We start from the raw sequence: 13417 nt of genomic DNA on the forward strand, positions 1-13417 counted from the left end.
TGGAAGGACTGATGCTGAAGCTGAAGCTCCAATACTCTGGCCACCTGATTCGAAGAGCCGACTCATTGGAAGAGACCCTGATGCTGGGAAAGATTGAAGGCGAGAGGAGAAGGGGACGACAGAGGATGAGAAGGTTAGTTGGCATCACCGACTCGATGGACATGAGTTTGAGCAACCTCTGGGAGATGGTGAAGGACAGGAGGGCCTGGTGTGCTGCAGTCCATGGGGTCACAAAGAGTCGGACACGACTGAGTGACTGAACTGGATTATAACAAAAGAATAAAATCCACGTGAGTGCACACTGATGTGAATAAATGATTGAACACATAAAGGGAGAAGAGACAAATCTTCCTTTCAGAAGAATTCCAACCAACATATTAGATACTCTCCCCACAAAGAAATGGCACTTCATTGCCTGCCCTGCCCCCTGAAGATGAACTTGACTCTGTCCCAAAGAAGAACGTTGGAAGAGGAAAACAGTAAATTCACAGTGGAAATGTGAAGCTACCACCTTAACCAAGTGATCAAAGTTAACATCCCGGGATTGAGTCATGTTGAGATTATGTACCAGGACTTCCTTGGTGGTCCAGTGGTTAAGACTCCATGCCCTCAATGCAGGGGGCACAAGTTCAATCCCTGGTCTGGGAACTAAGATCTCACACATCACATGGCATGACCAAAAAATATATATATAAATAAAAAATAAATTAGAAAATAAAATAAAATCTGTTTAAAAAGAGACAGACAAATACCATATGATATCACTTATATATATGGAATCTAAAATACGACACAAATGAAGCTATCTATGAAAGAGAAACAGGCTTATAGACGTAGAGAACAGACTTAGTGTTGCCAAAGGAGGAAGGGTGCAGGGGAGGGAGGAACAGGGCGTTTGGGGTTAGCAGATGCAAAGTCCTGCATATAGGATAGATAAACAACAAGCTTCTCCTATACGGCACAGGGAACCGCATTTAATAGCCTGTGAAAAGCCATAATGGAAAAGAATATATATATATATATATATATATATATGCCTAACTGAATCATTTTGCTGTACAGCAGAAACTAACACAACGTTATAAATCAACTATACTTCAATACAATTTTTAAAAAATAAAAAAAAAATCAAGAAGGAGAGTATCCCCCTCCCCCTGAGAAGCTGGAGTTACCATTAGCTGAGGGTTAATGATGGGGAGACTTCGGGGGGCAGCAGACAAGGACGTGGTGTCACAGGAGGAGATCAGACTTTGAAGGTTCAGGCTTTGAAAGGTGACATCCAGAGATGCTGGGTAAGCAACTGGATATATGGAGCTGGAGTTCAGGGCAGCAGTTTGGGCTGTAGATTAGAGTCTCATATCATCTCTGTGAGCCTTTATTTTCAAATAAATTTTTATTTAGTAATTTGAGCTGTGCCGGGTCTTTGTTGCAGTGTGATGCTCCTCATTGCAGTGGCTTCTCTTGTTGCAGAGCACAGGCTCTAGGGACATGGGCTTCAGTAGTTACAGCGTGTGGGCTCCGTACACGTGTCTAGAGCACGGGCTCAGGAGTTGTGGCACACGGGCTTAGTTGCTCTGTGGCATGTGGGATCTTCCCGGAGCAGGGATCGAACCCACGTCTCCAGCACTGGCAGGTGGATTCTTTACCACCGAGCCACCAGAGATGCCCTACCCGCCCCCACCCACGTGAGCCTTTTGTAAGATTCCCATAAAGATTCCTAAATTAAAATAAGTCCTGTGTGCCCCAGTTTGGGATGTAGAAAAGAGCTATAATTTTAAAAAACCCAAGAAGGATTAATACATAGAGAGACCAGCTTTGCAGAAGCAGCAGTGGGTTAACAGGCTGCATTATGATCGCTGAGTATGAACATGCCATCTGAAGAGATGCCAGAAGGAAAGTTAATGAATTGCCTTCGCTGAAAAGATGAGAATGACATTAAACCAGGATTGCCCTGGAAAACCAGAGATAACCAGGCGCCCAGAATCTTGGCCAGTTGCTCTCCTGCGACGTGGTTTAGGGACAAGAACTGGCATGTGATGTCGTCATGAGGAGCACAGCGTCCAGGGGGATTTTCTGGGTTTTCATTTCAGTCCCACAGCTTCTTTTAACTGGGGATGAGTCATTTAATTTCTCTGGACTTTCCATCCTTCATCTGTTAGCACAGAGTCACACTGCTGTTCACTCCCTGAGCTGTCATGAGATCTCATTGCTACCCTCTTGGTTAACAAACCTGGTCCCTGCTCCCTGAACGTCACCTCTGATCATGGTCACCTGTCTCCCCTACTTCTCGCTGACTCTGCAAGAGCCTTAGATTCGCTCTCACATCAGCAGCTAGTAGCTTTGTGTCTGGCACAAGCCAGCATTTCAAAGAGTATTTGTGGAATTGAACTGAACAGAAAATGGGCACCTCCTGTGGCATTAGAGAGGGGACTGTGACCACTCGGACCCTCCCATGCCTGCAACCATCCTCTGCTCCCTCCCTCCTGCTCTCCTGGGTTAAGCCTCCCCTTGCGCCCTGGCTTCGGGCGCACCTTCTCAAGAACTGAATTCTAACATTGTCGCTCTCTCTTTGTTTTCAGCCTCTTCTTAGATCCTTCCACTCTGTACTTTAACATGCTCAGAGTCCCTCTACTTTTAAAGATAACGTTTTAAAAATCACCCCTCCACCCCATTATCCAGCTCAGTTCTTTCGTGATCTCCGGCTTTCTGTTCTCAGCCCAACTTCTGTCGAGTGGTCCACAGTGAGTCTGCTCCTCATTTCTCAGACCATCTAAACGGCTTCTACTCACCCTTCCCTTCTCCAAAACGGCTGACTGCAGGGTCACCAATGACCAGTGATTTTAGATGCAATGGACATTGTATTAATACCGACTTCATCTTACCTAAACTTTTAGCACAGTCAACTCCCCTAACCATCCCCTCTCTTGAAACGCTGACATCTTCTCCTAGTTTTCTTTCTGTATTTCTGGCTGAGTGTCCTCAGTCTCCAGTCTCTAGTAGAGACTCCATTCAATGGAACTCCTCAAGAACGTGCCTTCCCACTCTAAATTCCACCACCAGGCAATTTCATCCGCTCACAAGGCTTTGATAATTCTTTGAACACTTATTATTCCCAGTTCAAACCTCTTCTGTGAACTTCAGACCCACACGAGCTTTTCACAGTCACCTCATACCAATATATTCAAAACCAAACTCACTGTCTCCATCCTTCCCCGTCCTTCCCCAGACCTAGACCCCTTCCAACATTCCCTCTCTCATAAGCAGGAAACTGGGGGTCATCCTTGACCTTCCTGTCGTGTGACCCCGAAAATCTGATCAATGCTCACATTTTGCCAGTTCTTATAGGGCAGCCCAGGTGGCGCTAGGGGTAAAGAATCCGCTGGCCAATGCAGGAGCTGCAGGAGAAGTGGGTTCAGTCCCTGGGTTGGGAAGATCCCCTGGAGGAGGACATGACAACCCACTCCATATTCTCACCTGGAGAATCCCCATGGACAGAGGAGCCTGGCAGGCTGTGGTCCATGGGGTCGCAAAGAGTCAGACACAACTGAAGCAACTTAACACGTACGCATCCTCAAATCAGATTAAATATACATCAGAGTCACCCTCTTCTCTGCATCTTCCCTGCTGGGAGAATGGAGCTCTGTCCACACGACTCCACGGGGAGAGGGCGGCTGGGAGTCCCACACCAGCGCTACCCTGGACCCTGCCCTCTGGACCTCTTACCTCTGCTGATTTGGACCCATCTCTTTTCATGGTAATTAATGTGACCATGAGTATAAAAGCTTTCTGAATTTGCAAATCCTTCTTGAGAATTTTGAACCTGAAAGTAGTCTTGGGTACCTTCTGCAGGTAAACAAATCATTAAATACTAACAATCATTATCATCTTAGATGTGAAAGAAATGAAAATGAGAGAAACAATTTGTGTCTTATAAGACTAGATTCATTCCCCCAAACCCTGGGCTGTGCTGACAGCTGTCTTTGGGATGGGGGGATGGAAAGGGTTGTTGATGAAGCTATTAGAAAGTGACATACACATGTTGAAGATGGGAACTTTGGAGTTAAAGTCACCTTGAGGAGAGCATCCAGTTCAAGGTAGGTCCCTACTTGGCAGAAAAGATGATGGAAGGAAGCCCAGGGATATCAAATGAGTTGACCCAGGTCACAGGGCTGGTTCAAATACATCCAATTCTCATCAAACATAAGGTACCAGGTGCTCAGGCAGTTGCTGAGGAAACGAACACCCCTGGTTCAAGTTATACATGTAAGAGGCTTGGGTGGGGACAAGGAGAAGAGCGCACGCTCAGTCGCTCAGTTGTGCCTGACTTTTTGCAAACTGGTGGACTGTAGCCCGCCAGGCTCCTTGGCCCACGATATTTCCCAGGCAAGGATACTGGAGTGGGTTGCTATTTCCTTCTCCAAGGGGTCTTCTCAACCCAGGGATCAAACCCACATCTCCTGCATGTCCTGCATTGGCAGACGGATTCTTTACCACTAAGCCCCCTGGGAACCCCTCAGGGCAAGGAGTGGAAGACAGCTAAGTCAGCTCCAGAAGGAGCTGAATGAGCACAAGCTGTCCCCACACAGCGCTTCTCGGGCCTTTGCTGCTGTCAGCCCTCCACATCCAGGCAGCAGCCACACTCAGGCCACTCGCAAAGCCGAAGAGGAGGAGCCCCACACCCCCACGGGCGAGGGGCAGCAAGAAAGAGACTTCAGGTGAGACTCTCACGGTGGCTGGAAGCTACCCCTGGGCCCCTGCCTCTCCCAGCCAGTGCTAACCGAGCCCATGTTGGAGAAGCTCACGTGGATATTCCTGTAGCAGAGAAAACAATACAAGGTTAGTGTGTGCTTAAGGGCCTCATCACCTGAATGAATGGAACAGAGACCTCTAAAGAGAGAACCACTGAGGCTGCAAACCAGACAAAAACCAACTTCATTTAAAACCCAAGGGTGAGACTTCCCTGGTGGTCCAGTGTCTAGGACTCCATGCTCCCCATTCAGGGGGCACAGGTTCGATCCCTAGTCAGGGAACTAGATCCCACATGTTGCAATTAAGAGCTCCCTGGCCCCAAAGAAGACAGAAGATCTCATGGGCTGCAACTAAGACCCAAAGCAGCCAAAGAAAAAAATTAGAGTGTTACAACTTCAGGAAGTTTAAATGTGATTTTCATAGGATCTTTTCAAGATCTTTCTTCTTTGTAATAGAGATGTCCTTCTCAGATTGCATTTGCTGTTTTTCTTAAGTTCTGGTATATTGTGGCTTCATTTTCATTCCTCTTGTAAGTATTTTCCAATTTCTTGTGCCATTATCTTTGTCTATTCATTATTTATGAGTATGATGTTTAAGTTTCATATTTTTAATTCCCCAAATTTCCATCTGTTATTGATTTCATATTTCATTCCACTGTGATTGGAGAACATTCTTCATGTGATTTCAGTCCTTTTAACTTTATGTGGCTTATTTTATGGTGTAACATATGTGCTGGGACTGTTCCACGTGCGACTGAGTAGAACGTGCACTCTGTTTTGGTTGAGTGGAGTGTTCTGCAGGTGTCTGTTAGCTTCAGTTGGTTTAAAGTGTTGTTTACATCATCTCTTTTCTTGGGGATCATCTGCCTACTTACCCACTATTGAAAGTGGGACATCTAAGTCTTCAACCTTTATTGTTGAATTGTCTTTTTCTGCGTTCAATCCTGTTTTACTTCATGTACTTTGGTGTACCTGCTTTTATAAAAGAGTTGATTTCTGAGGATTTCCCTGGTGGCCCAGTGGTTAAGAGTCCCCTTTGCAATGCGGGAGACATGGGTTCGATCCCTGGTCGATGAAGGAAGATCCCACATGCCACGGGGCCGCTAAGATCCCACGGAGCAACTAAGCTCTTGTACCACAACTAGAGAGCCCATGTGCCACAGCTAAGATGTGATGCAGCCAAATAAATAAATATTTCTTTAAAATTTAAAAAAGAGTTGATTTTTGGAGGCCCTTAGTCCACCATTCTAGAAGTGCTTCCACCTATGATATTTTATTTGGAGCTTAGAGAATATGTGAGCGTTTCCCCTGGGTATCAGCATTGTTCTATAAGCAGCTTCTAGGGTGCAGTATAAGGGTTCGTATTTTTAATGTACAATGAGTATATTCATTTTCTCCAGCCAGATTATCCTTGAAGAGACTTCATCACCTGGTAATGTATGGGAGGGCTAAGACAAAGTTGTAGATAAAAACTATCACATCGACTTCTGACACCTTCTTCAGTCTTCGCTTGTGAAAATCGTATGCGCCGTGTCTCCAGTATACTCACATTACGTTTCACCCAGATATCTGCACGTGTGCACGCTCAGTCACTCAGCCGTGTCCAGATGTTTGTGACATCATTGACTACAACCCACCAGGCCTCTCTGTCCATGGGATTTCTCAGGCAAGAATACTGGAGTGGGTTGCCATTTCCTCCTCCAGGGCATCTTCCCGACCCAGGGATGGAGCCACCTGGGAAGCCATACCCAGATGTATATTTCATCTGAAAATCATAATCATCAAACTATACAGCTGTCAGGATTTTATCTCCGTGCAGAATCTGTGTAGACTGCAACCTAGTTTGTCTCACTATTCAGTTCTCGCAGTTCTCAGTACGAGGCTTTACGTGTCATATTTAGTTTCTTTAACTGCTCATCTCTCCATGATCCCTCTCTCACAATGTTGCTTTTTTATTGTAAAAGAACTCAAACGTGGGACTTCCCTGACGGTCCAGTGGTTAAGAATGTGCCTTACATTGCAGGGAGTGCCAGTTTGATCCCTGGTTGGGGAGCTAAGATGCCACACGCCACACAGAGCAATTAAAAAAAAAAAATAGAAGTACTCTGATTATTCTTCATTTAAAAAAAACCCTCAAAAGTGACATGATAATCAGAATATCATAATTGTCTATAATGTGGAACTTCACCTAGTAGTTTATCCACTTTTGTGCCAAGTCGCTTCAGTCGTGTCTGACTCTTTGTGACCCCATGGACTGTAGCCCGCCAGGCTCCTCTGTCTATGGGATTCTCCGCCAAGAATACTGGAGTGGGTTACCATTTCCTTCTCTAGGGGATCTTCCTGACCCAGGGATTGAACCCGCATCTCTTACATCTCCTGCATTGGCAGGTGGATTCTTTACCACTAGCGTCACCTGGGAAGCCCTATCCACCTTTAGGTTCTGTCTTAAGAACTTGCTCTGAGACATTCTTTTCCTATGAAGTTTATCCAATCATAAATATTAAAAATTTATTTTGCATTTGGAAGTCTATGCCAAATGTGAGTTTTGCTGGCAAGAAAAGAACCTAAAGTACAAAGCAATGATAGAAATAATTAAGTGAAATCATAGATTGGGTGGCTTATTGCTATTACAGATATTTGAAATGCAGCATGTTCTTCTGGGAAAGGTTCCAAGGATTGTAGTATCTTTGCCTAATACAGCACAGTGCGAGTATTCTGCACATAATAATGTAGATACACAACCTCAGATTATCTCATTCCACTTGTATTTGTTGTTCAATATCCTATATCCCCTTTTTATTCAAAATATTCTTTTTATTAAAATAGAACTGTCTATAGTTCATATCTAGACAGAGACCAACTTTTGAGCCTTTTGTTCTCAAATTACTCTAAGCCTGGATGGGCCACATGTTGTGGACTGAATTGTGCCCCCAAGTCCCAAATTTACATGTCCTATTGAAGCCCTAAATCCCAATATGTCTGTATTTGGAGATACGGCTTATACAGAAGTGAAAGTGAAGTCACTCAGTCGGGTCCAACTCTTTGCGACCCTATGGACTGTAGCCTACCAGACTCCTTCACCCATGGAATTTTCCAGGCAAGAATACTGGAGTGGGTTGCTATTTCCTTCTCCAGGGGATCTTCCTGACCCAGGGTTTAAACCTGGGTCTCCCGCATTGCAGGCAGACACTTTACCATCTGAGCTACCTGGGAAGCCCTATACAGAAGTAATTAAGGTTAAATGAGATAAGGGTGGGGCCTTGATCTGATAGGATTAGTGTCCTTTAAGGACACTACCTCCAGACCATGGGCCCATTAGGAACCCTGCCACTCAGAAGGAGCCCAGGTAAAGAAACGAGCAAACTTTATCTGTATTTACAGCCCCTCCTCACTGCTCACATTACTGTCTGAGCTCTGCCTCCTGTTAGGTCCGTGGCAGCATTAGATTCTCATAGGAGCAAGAATCCTACTGTGAACTGAGCGTGCAAGGGATCTAGGTTGAGGGCTCCTTTCGAGAATGTAATGTCTAATGATCTCAGGTGGAGCTGAGGAGATGATGCTAGCACTGGGGACCTGCGGCCACTGTCTCCCGTCACCCCCAGATGGGACCATCTAGTTGCAGGAAAACAAGCTCAGGGCCCTCACTGATTCTGCATTATGGTGAGTTTATAATTATTTCATTATATATCACAACATAATAATAATAATGTACACAATAAATGTAACACACTCAAATCATCCCCTATGTCCGTGGAAAAACTGTCTTCCAGAAAACTGGTCTCTGGTGCCAAAAATAATTGGGGACCACTGCTTTAAGAGACACCAGAGAGTGATCTCTTTCTTTCTCTCTATCTCCTCACACACCACACACCAAGGAAATGCCGTGTGAGGACTTGTGAGAAGGCAGCCATCTGTAATACCAGCCTGAAAGAGAACTGACCCCGCTAGAGCTTACTCTGGGACTCCAAACTTCTGGAATATGAGAAAACAGATGTTTGTCATTTAAGTCACTCAGCTTGCTTTCTTATGGCAGCCTGAGCAGAGGGAGCTTCCCAGGTGGCACTATTGTTAAAGAATCCACCTGCCAATGCAGGAGGCACCAGAGACGTGGGCTCGATCCCTGGGTAGGGAAGAGCCCCTGGAGAAGGAAGTGGCAGTCCACTCCAGGATTCTTGCCTGGGAAATCCCAGGGACAGAGGAGCCTGGCGGGCTACAGTCCACGGGGCCGCACAGAGTCAGACACGACTGAGCCACTGAACAACGACAAAGACTCTATCTCCAGCGTGGCCGCCTTCTGATCAATGGGGGCTAGGACTTTAACGTTTGAATTCAGGGAGCAGGGCAAGGGGTACCATTCGCCTGCAATGAACAGCTGTCATATGTACAATACATGTAAGTTTAAGACACTGCCCACTAGAAAGGTGATTCCTTTTATGTCATTTGTTCATCCCCCTGCAATGGACTCCCAGGTTTTGAAAGATTTCACCTGCCAAATTATATTTATCAACTTATAAATTCCTCATATCTAAAAATCAAAGACAATATATCAACTCTGATCAGTGGGCAACATCTAGAATCACCAATATTAAGTTGATAAAATCTCAATCGAGGGGAAAATTTGACATCTTAACTAAACTGTGAAGACATTGAGGGGCAGATATGTGACGAATGATAAACTTTTGCAACAGAACAGTTGTGAAGTGCATCCTCCTAAGTACACACACATGCTGAGTGTGTCTCTATCACAGCATTTCTGTGATCATGTGACTTTATCTCTCTCCTTCTCTGAATCCCCTGTAAATAGGGACCATGTCTCATTCATTTTCACATCTCTAGCTATGCCCCTGAACACTGCGTGAAACTGTGCTAAACACATTACTACACCTTTAAGACCTCTAGAGAGCAGGAGACTGCTGCTGCTGCTAAGTTGCTGCAGTCGTGTCCGACTCTGTGCGACCCCATAGACGGCAGCCCACCAGGCTCTGTCGTCCCTGGGATTCTCCAGGCAAGAACATTGGAGTGGGTTGCCATCTCCTTCTCCAGAGCAGAAGAGTACAGAGTCAGAACCCAATGTTCCAGGATTTTATTTATACGTGGAAAGATCACACATTCATGTTCATACACACACAAACTCACACTTTAAATGCCAGACTATGCAGGGGAAGATGACCAAAAAAAGTGTGATGTTCTATGGTGGGCCTTCCCTGGTGGTCCAGTGGTTAAGACTCTGGGCTTCCACTACAGGGGTCACAGGTTCAATCCCTGGTCAGGGAACTAAGATCCCGCATGCCGAGCAGCAAGGCCCAAAAAATTTAAAAAATAAAAAAGATAGTTCTGTGGGATTCTGAAGAGAGGTCCAGCAAAAGCTAGCTCTCTCAGGGAAGACTTACTAGAGATGGTGAGATGAGGCTTGAAAGAATAAAGGAGAATTTGGATAAGCAGGGAAGGCAAAAAACAGGGGGAAACACGGACTGAAAGATATTTTGTGGCTTCAGTATTTAAATTTTTAAAAAATAGAACATTATTCTCTGTATATTTTTATATCTTTAAATATGGATTCATTTGAAAATATAAGAATAAAAGAAAAACAAACAAAAACATAATGGGGATACATTCTGCCTCCTGGGCTGGTGAATAATGACCACCCCATTTAACTCACATGCAGAGCACATTGTGAGAAACGCCGGGCTGGAGGAAGCACAGGCTGGAATCAAGACTGCCGGGAGAAATATCAGTAACCTCAGATATGCAGCTGACACCACCCTTACAGCAGAGGCGAAGAAGAACTTAAGAGCCTCTTGATGAAAGTGAAAGAGGAGAGTGAAAAAGTTGCCTTACAACTCAACATTCAGAAAACTAAGATCATGGCATCTGGTCCCATCACTTCATGGCAAATAGATGGGGAAACAGCGGACACAGTGACAGACTATTTTTGGGGGGCTCCAAAATCACTGCATATGGTGACTGCAGCCGTAAAATTAAAAGACGCTTGCTCCTTGGAAGAAAAGTTATAACCAGCCTAGACTGCATATTAAAACACAGAGACATTACTTTGTGGACAAAGGAACATCTAGTCAAAGCTATGGTTTTCCCAGTAGTCGTGTATGGATGTGAGAGTTGGAGTATAAAGAAAGCTGAGCACCGAAGAATTGATACTTTTGAAGTGTGGTGTTGGAGAAGACTCTTGAGAGTCCCCTGGTCTGCAAGGAGATCCAACCAGTTCATACTAAAGGAAATCAGTCCTGAATATTAATTGGAAGGACTGATGCTGAAGCTGAAACTCCAATACTTTGGCCACCTAATGCAAAGAACTGACTCATTTGAAAAGACCCTGATGCTGGGAAAGATTGAAAGCAGGAGGAGAAGGGGATGACAGAGGATGAGATGGTTGGATGGCATCACTGACTCACTGGACATGAGTCTGAGTAAACTCAGGGAGTTGGTGATGGACAGGGAAGCCAGGGGTGCTGCAATCCATGGGGTCACAAAGGGTCGGACACGACTGAGCGACTGAACTGAACTGAACTGAAAGATACTAAGTCTTGTCCTCCAGAATGTTTGCTACTGCTGCTAAGTCGCTTCAGTCGTGTCCGACTCTGTGCGACCCCATAGACGGCAGCCCACTGGGCTCCGCCATCCCTGGGATTCTCCAGGCAAGAATACTGGAGTGGGTTGCCATTTCCTTCTCCAGTGCATGAAAGGGAAAAGTGAAAGTGAAGTCGCTCAGTTGTGTCTGACTCTTAGCGACCCCATGGACTGCAGCCTACCAGGCTCCTCCATCCATGGGATTTTCCAGGCAAGAGTACTGGAGTGGGGTGCCATTGCCTTCTCCGGAATGTTTTAAGTGCTACTTTATCTAGAAACCTAATAGCTCAGCTGGTAAAGAATCTGCCTGCAGTGCGGGAGACCTGGCTTCGATCCCTGGGTTGGGACGATCCCCTGGAGAAGGGAAAGGCTACCCACTCCAGTATTCTGGCCTGGGGAATTCCATGGAGTGTACAGTTCATGGGGCTGCAAAGAGTCGGACACGACTGAGCCGCTTTCACTTTCTTTCTAGAAAAGAGGTCTTTGCGAATGTGACTAAATTAAGGATTTGAAGATGAAGATAACCCAGAGAGACTATCTGCATGGGTCCTAAAAGCCATCACAAGTGAGTGTCCTTACAGGAGCGGAGAGAAGGCAGGGAGCCCAGAGACACAGAGGAGGCCATGTGAGGACAGGAGCAGGGACAGGAGTGATGAGGTCACAGCTCAGGAATGCTGGGACCGCCAGGAACCAGAAGAGGCAAGTAAGGAACACTCTTTGGCATTGCCTTTCTTTGGGATTAGGATGAAAACTGACCTTTTCCAGTCCTGTGGCCACTGCTGAGTTTTCCAAATTTGCTGGCATATTGAGGGCAGCACTTTCACAGCATCATCTTTTAGGATTTGAAACAGCTCAGCTGGAATTCATCACCTCCGCTAGCTTTGTTCATAGTGGTGCTTCCTAACACCCACTTGACTTCACATTCCAGGATATCTGGTTCTACGTGAGTGATCACACCACCATGGTTATCTAGGCCATTAAGATCTTTTTTGTATAGTTCTGTGTATTCTTGCCACCTCTTCTTAATGTCTTCTGCTTCTGCTAAGTCCATACCATTTCCGTCCTTTATTGTGCCCATCTTTGCATGACATGTTCCCTCGGTATCTCTTATTTTCTTGAAGAGATCTCTAGTCTTTCCCATTCTATTATTTTCCTCTATTTCTTTGCATTGTTCATTTAAGAAGGCCTCCTTACCTCTCCTTGCTATTCTCTGGAACTCTGCATTCAGTTGGGTATATCTTTCCTTTTCTCCTTTGCCTTTTGCTTCTCTTCTTTTCATAGCTATTTGTAAGGCCTCCTCAGACAACCACTTCGCCGTCTCGTATTTCTTTTTCTTTGGGATGGTTTTGGTCACTGCCTCCTATACAATGTTACAAACCTTCATCCATAGTTCTTTAGGCACTCCATCAGATCTAATCCCTTGAATCTACTCATTGCCTCCACTGTATAATCATAAGGATTTGATTTAGGTCATACCTGAATGGTCTAGTGGTTTTCCCTACTTTCTCCAATTTAAACCTGAATTTTGCAATGAGGAGTTCATGATCTGAGCCACAGTCAGCTCCCAGTCTCATTTTTGCTGACTGTATAGAGCTTCTCGTCTTCAGTTGCAAAGACTATAATCAATCTGAATAACTCTATGTCACAACTTCTCAGATCCCTTTATTAAGGAATCATATTTGATAATGTGCTGGTGAAGCTCCGAGAGTGTGGCGATAGCATGTTGTGTGTTAGTTGCTTAGTCGTGTCCAACTTTTTGCAACCCCACCAAGCTCCTCTGTCCATGTGATTCACCAGGCGAGAATACTGGAGTGGGTTGCCATTCCCTTCTTCAGGGGATCTTCCCAACCCAGGGACCGAAGCCAGGTCTCCTGCACTGAAGGCAGATTCTTTACCATCTGAGCCACCAGGAGTACCCCTGCCCCTCAGAACAGCTCATTCCTGTAGGAACCAGGATGACTATCCTCCAGGGCCCTCTTCACCTGGATGGGGGTGAATTTACAAGGCAAAAGTTTCTTCTCCAAAGTCAGCTTACCTGGCTTTTGTCACTAACAACACTTCTTTCAATGAATTGTTTTCTTAAA

At 45.3% G+C, this 13417-nt stretch overlaps 1 non-coding gene across 1 annotated transcript; it reads left to right on the forward strand.

The window, feature by feature from the left end:
• The first annotated feature begins 9949 nt into the window (after positions 1–9949).
• TRNAG-UCC (transfer RNA glycine (anticodon UCC)) lies at positions 9950–10022 on the forward strand. The gene has a single exon. It is a non-coding gene; the product is annotated as a tRNA-Gly (tRNA).
• The last annotated feature ends 3395 nt before the right edge of the window (positions 10023–13417 follow it).

Source organism: Giraffa tippelskirchi, chromosome 4 (genome assembly GCF_054371585.1).
Source record: "Giraffa tippelskirchi isolate mGirTip1 chromosome 4, T2T-mGirTip1v1.2.pri, whole genome shotgun sequence".
Classification (NCBI taxonomy): domain Eukaryota; kingdom Metazoa; phylum Chordata; class Mammalia; order Artiodactyla; family Giraffidae; genus Giraffa; species Giraffa tippelskirchi.